This window comes from Oncorhynchus kisutch, linkage group LG26, assembly GCF_002021735.2.
Source record: "Oncorhynchus kisutch isolate 150728-3 linkage group LG26, Okis_V2, whole genome shotgun sequence".
In the NCBI taxonomy this organism is placed as follows: Eukaryota; Metazoa; Chordata; class Actinopteri; order Salmoniformes; family Salmonidae; genus Oncorhynchus; species Oncorhynchus kisutch.
This window is the reverse complement of record NC_034199.2, coordinates 38,298,838-38,304,154: the sequence shown is the minus strand read 5'-3', so window position 1 is coordinate 38,304,154 and position 5,317 is coordinate 38,298,838.

The window sequence follows — 5,317 nt, the reverse complement described above, 5'->3', positions numbered from 1 at the left end:
TTCTCTCTCTCTCTCTCTCTCTCTCTCTCTCTCTCTCTCTCTCTCTCTCTCTCTCTCTCTCTCTCTCGCAGTCATCGATCGTATGCCCCCCGATTACAGTCCTACTGATAATCTCATAAATAAAGAACATATTAAGAACATATTTAGGTTTGTGCTCTTAAGTTGTACCAGAAGGTTCCTGCTCGGAGTCTGTCTCTGAACTGACCACCTCCAGTTCCGCAGGAGCACCTGAAGCTCTAGTGCTGCTTCTGCTTCCTTCTGCACCTTTACAAAGAAAATACTTGATTATCATACTCACTATCAGTAGTGTATCTTAATTTGAAGTGTTCTCTTAATTTGGAGTGGTCTATTAATTTGTGTTCTCTAAATTTGGAGTGGTCTATTAATTTGTGTTCTCTAAATTTGGAGTGGTCTATTAATTTGTGTTCTCTAAATTTGGAGTGGTCTATTAATTTGTGTTCTCTAAATTTGGAGTGGTCTCTAAATTTGGAGTGGTCTCTTAATTTGTGTTCTCTAAATTTGGAGTGGTCTATTAATTTGTGTTCTCTAAATTTGGAGTGGTCTCTAAATTTGGAGTGGTCTCTAAATTTGGAGTGGTCTCTTAATTTGGAGTAGTCTCTTAATTTGGAGTAGTCTCTAAATTTGGAGTGTTCTCTTAATTTGGAGTGGTCTCTTAATTTGGAGTGGTCTCTTAATTTGGGAGTGGTCTCTAAATTTGTGTTCTCTAAATTTGGAGTGGTCTATTAATTTGTGTTCTCTAAATTTGGAGTGGTCTCTAAATTTGGAGTGGTCTCTTAATTTGTGTTCTCTAAATTTGGAGTGGTCTATTAATTTGTGTTCTCTAAATTTGGAGTGGTCTCTAAATTTGGAGTGGTCTCTTAATTTGGAGTGGTCTCTTAATTTGGAGTGGTCTCTAAATTTGGAGTGGTCTCTTAATTTGGAGTGGTCTCTTAATTTGGAGTTGTCTCTTAATTTGGAGTGGTCTCTAAATTTGGAGTGGTCTCTAAATTTGGAGTGGTCTCTTAATTTGGAGTGGTCTCTTAATTGGAGTGGTCTCTTAATTTGGAGTGGTCTATTAATTTGTGGTCTCTTAATTTGGAGTGGTCTATTAATTTGTGGTCTCTTAATTTGGAGTGGTCTCTTAATTTGGAGTGGTCTCTTAATTTTTCCCAGAGCTGTATATTATTGTAGTAACTTATTGCGCTAATGATCTTTGTCATTGCCTGTGCTGTGTCACACAGGCTACTGTGTTATGTTCATGGATGCATTATGTTTACGTTACTGTAGCCTGTTTCACTGTACAGTGGATGTGCACTTCCCCAGCTTATGTGGTATGACTCATGACCGAATTCTGGCAAGTCCATAGTCTAGGTTTACTATTAGTTGAAACATATTGCCTTCAATGTCATATTATGATCACTATGTTGCACTCATTGCTATGATATAATTCCTCCATGAAGGCGTAAAACATACAAACTGTTTAGCCTCCCGGCCGTTGTATCACTGTTATTAGCCATGCTGGGTGTCAGGTGTGTGTGTCAATGTGTGTGTTTTAGCTAGTGTTTTTGACTGACCTGGTTCCTTACTGGCGAACATGTCGCTTATGTTGCAGCATTTAGCTGTGTCTGTAGCAAAGGGCCTTTAACCTTTTTATTCTCTCCCTTTCTGCTCCACCGTTCCTTTTCTGACCGTCCATTTCGCCGTGCGACTTGTCTAAAATGTTATCGGCAGAGAAGCAGGTAGACGGTTGGTATATTCGTCGATCCTGACTAGTCTCCCAGTACCTGACGCTGAAAAACATCCCCACAGCATGATGCTGCCACCACCATGCTTCATCGTAGGGATGGTGCCAGGTTTCCTCCAGACGTGACGCTTGGCATTCAGGCCAAAGAGTTCAATCTTGGTTTCATCAGACCAGACAATCTTGTTTTTCATGGTCTGAGAGTCTTTAGGTGCCTTTTGGCAAACTCCAAGCAGGTTGTCATGTGCCTTTTACTGAGGAGTGGCTTTCGTTGGGCCACTCTACCATAAAGGCCTGATTGGTGGAATGCTGCAGAGATTGTTGTCCTTCTGGAAGGTTCTCCACAGAGGAACTCTGGAGCTCTGTCAAAGTGACCATTGGGTTCTTGGTCACCTCCCTGACCAAGGCCCTTCTCCCCCAATTGCTCAGTTTGGCCGGGCGGCCAGCTCTAGGAAGAGTCTTGGTGGTTCCAAGCTTCTTCCATTTAAGAATGATCGAGGCCACTGTGTTCTTGGGGACCTTCAATGCTGCAGACATTTTTTGGTACCCTTCACCAAATCTGTGCCTCGACACAGTTCTGTCTCTGAGAATTCCTTCGACCTCATGGCATGGTTTTTGCTGTCAACTGTGGGACCTTACATAGACAGGTGTGTGCCTTTCCAAATCATGTCCAATCAATTTCATTTACCACAGATGGACTTTAATCAAGTTGTAGAAACATCTCAAGGATGATCAATGGAAACAGGATGCACCTGAGCGCAATTTCAAATATCATAGCATCATAGCATCATATTTATGACAATAAGGTATTTCAGTTTTTTATGGGCTAATTTAGTGTGTTGATTGATGCAATAAATAATATTTCATCCATTTGAGAATAAGGTTGTAACGTAACAAAATGTGGAAAAAGTCAAGGGGTCTGAATACTTTCCGAATGCACTGTATGTGCATATGAAATGCTGTAAATATATATTAGTGTGGGGGGGGGGGGGGGGGGGGAATGGGGGCTGGGGGCTGGGGGCTGTAGGACTGGGATGGGGTGGTGGGCCGCGGGGCCTCTGGGTCAAAGCAGCCTTTGTGTGGGAGCTAGCTAGCGGAGGGAGCCTCTCTCTGGGGCCTCCCCTCAGCTCGGCGGTGCCCAGGCCTTGTGGTGGCAGATCACAGTTAATAACTGTGGGGTGGGCTGTCAGAGGCACTTAGCCTGACGTTGGACAGACAGGGCCCTCGAACAGAGCCTCTCCTCTGCCTGGCCTGTGGCTGCAGGGCAGGAGCACCCAGGCATGGGACCGGAGAGCACAGCCACCTGGCCTGGGGTGGGGCAGATAGGTAAAGGAACGCTGGTCAGAAAATGGAGTTGGAGAGACTTATAGAAATGGATCTTGGAAATGTAACTGTGTGTGTGTTTGAGTGGTTGAATTTGTTTGTAGGCTGTCGGCTGCTGTGGCTTTCTATAGTTTGGGCAGGCTATCCATTTCCCAAGCTGACATGATTTGACTGTTGAGGAGTTAATTTCCTATTCAGGAAAAAGACCATTACCCATTAACACATTTAATGTAACCTAAACATTCTCAGTGAACCCACAATGCTGTTTTCTTTCATCTGTGATTGATTGAATAGCGGCCTGTGATTTGCCCTGTTATTTCCACATCCTTGTCATTGCCATGGCACTTTAGCCACTTCTGTCAACAGTGACTAGTTACCCTGCAATCTGGCATTAGATCAGATGCTGATAGGAAGGAATATAATGACTGGGTAAACAGGAGAGACTGCGGGGATACCTGCTTTTAAACCGTTTATCTCATCTCACCAACAGGGATCAGATGTGGACTTTGAATCCCCAGCGGAAGAACGCAGATTGTTCAGTCACTGCCTGTCCTGTTGAACTGGAAATAAAACCCACTCCAAGATGAGACCTTCTTCATTGGACCAAGCAGTCCTTTGAAATCCTTCTCGTCCAGAGTACCTGCTTTATGAGAAAGGAGCTGATAACAGCTAATTACTGCTCTGGCCTGCTCTGCAGAGGGTCAATTAAGGTCTGGTATTGATGGGCTGAAAGGGTTATGGTTATGGTGCTTAAGTTTCCTCCCAGCCACTCACATTAGATATGGTTCAGTGGAGGAAACAGAACGTTCTGTTAGTCTTAAGGACCCTCTCCCTGAAGGTAAACCTACCTATATCTGATTCTGATAACCAAATTAAGATTATAAAAGCACAACTTGACCTGACAATGCAGGTGATACTCCAATGTATCAATTTATCTATCTATGAATGATAAACTGCAGGTCCATTTATGTTCTCTGTTGTGTGTGAGGTACAGGCGTTTTTGAATATTCATGATCATTTCAATAGATTCTTAGAAATTAAAACTCAATTAGTCCCATTATCCAGTGACGTACACTCCAGGTACCGTAGCGGCAAACGAAGCAGACACTAAGTGGATGGTAGACACCGGCCGGTAAGTGGGATGACGCAAGGCTTACCTTTCCTTTAAACACACACGTAGCTTATTGATGTAGCAGCTTCACCCGGTGAAAGACCCCAGTCTGGTACTTTAGAGTTCGGGGAGCCTTTGGCATTCTGTTTAAATCATCACTTCCTGCTCTCAATCCCTGCGTCTGCTTATACTTCATACTCCACCCCCCCCCCAGTCCTGCACTCCCACCTCGGCCTGTCCCTGCCCTGGCTTAGGCCCGCCTGTCTGGCAGGCAGGGAGATGATCAGGGTCTTGGGGCTCTGGGTGAAGGGATCTGCTCCCACAAGGCTCCCTTCATAATGAAGGGTTAATCAGTTAGCCCCAGAGCAGGGCTTCCAGGCAGACCCACAAGCCACCCGGACTGTAGCCATAGCCCGAATCCACCTCCCCTGCCGCAGCAGGCCACACTAAACAAAACTGGTTTGGCCTTGTCCTTGACAAGACCCTCTCTCCCACCCTCCGCCTCCCCTGCTGTCTCCACAGCATGCACTCTCTCACAGCACGCACAGACACACTGAGAGAAACCAGGTGCCACATCGGTTTCCAAAGAGTGTTTGGCTGCTCTCTTTCTCTTACCTTTTGGGCTATTGCCCCCCCCCCCCCCCCCCCCCCCTCAGACTCAGACACACATCGTCTCACCCCAAAGCCTCCTTCTATTTTCCCTGACTGAGTGGGGTTATGTTCTTGATCCTCTCTGGAGAGGCTGTGGGGTCAGACAAGAAGAAGGCAAACATACGTGGTGTGGGTGGTTTGCTTAGTTGGGAAGCAGATGTACTCAGAGACTGATTTCCATGTTGTTTCAAGTCTGTTGTTGAACAAGAGAGATGATATTGTTCTGTGTAATCAAAGTGATTGCTCCTTGACTTGAACTGATCTTTTTTAGCGACAGTACTGTAATGTGTTGTAACAGTAGACTTATCTGGTTTTCTACATTGTCATTTTTTTATTTAGTTTTATTGAACCTTTATTTAACTAGGCAAGTCAGTTCAGAACACATTCTTATTTCCAATGACAGCCTACTGGGGAACAGTGGGTTAACTGCCTTGTTCAGGGGCAGAATGACAGATTTTTACCTTGTCAGCTCGGGGATTGGATCCAGCAAC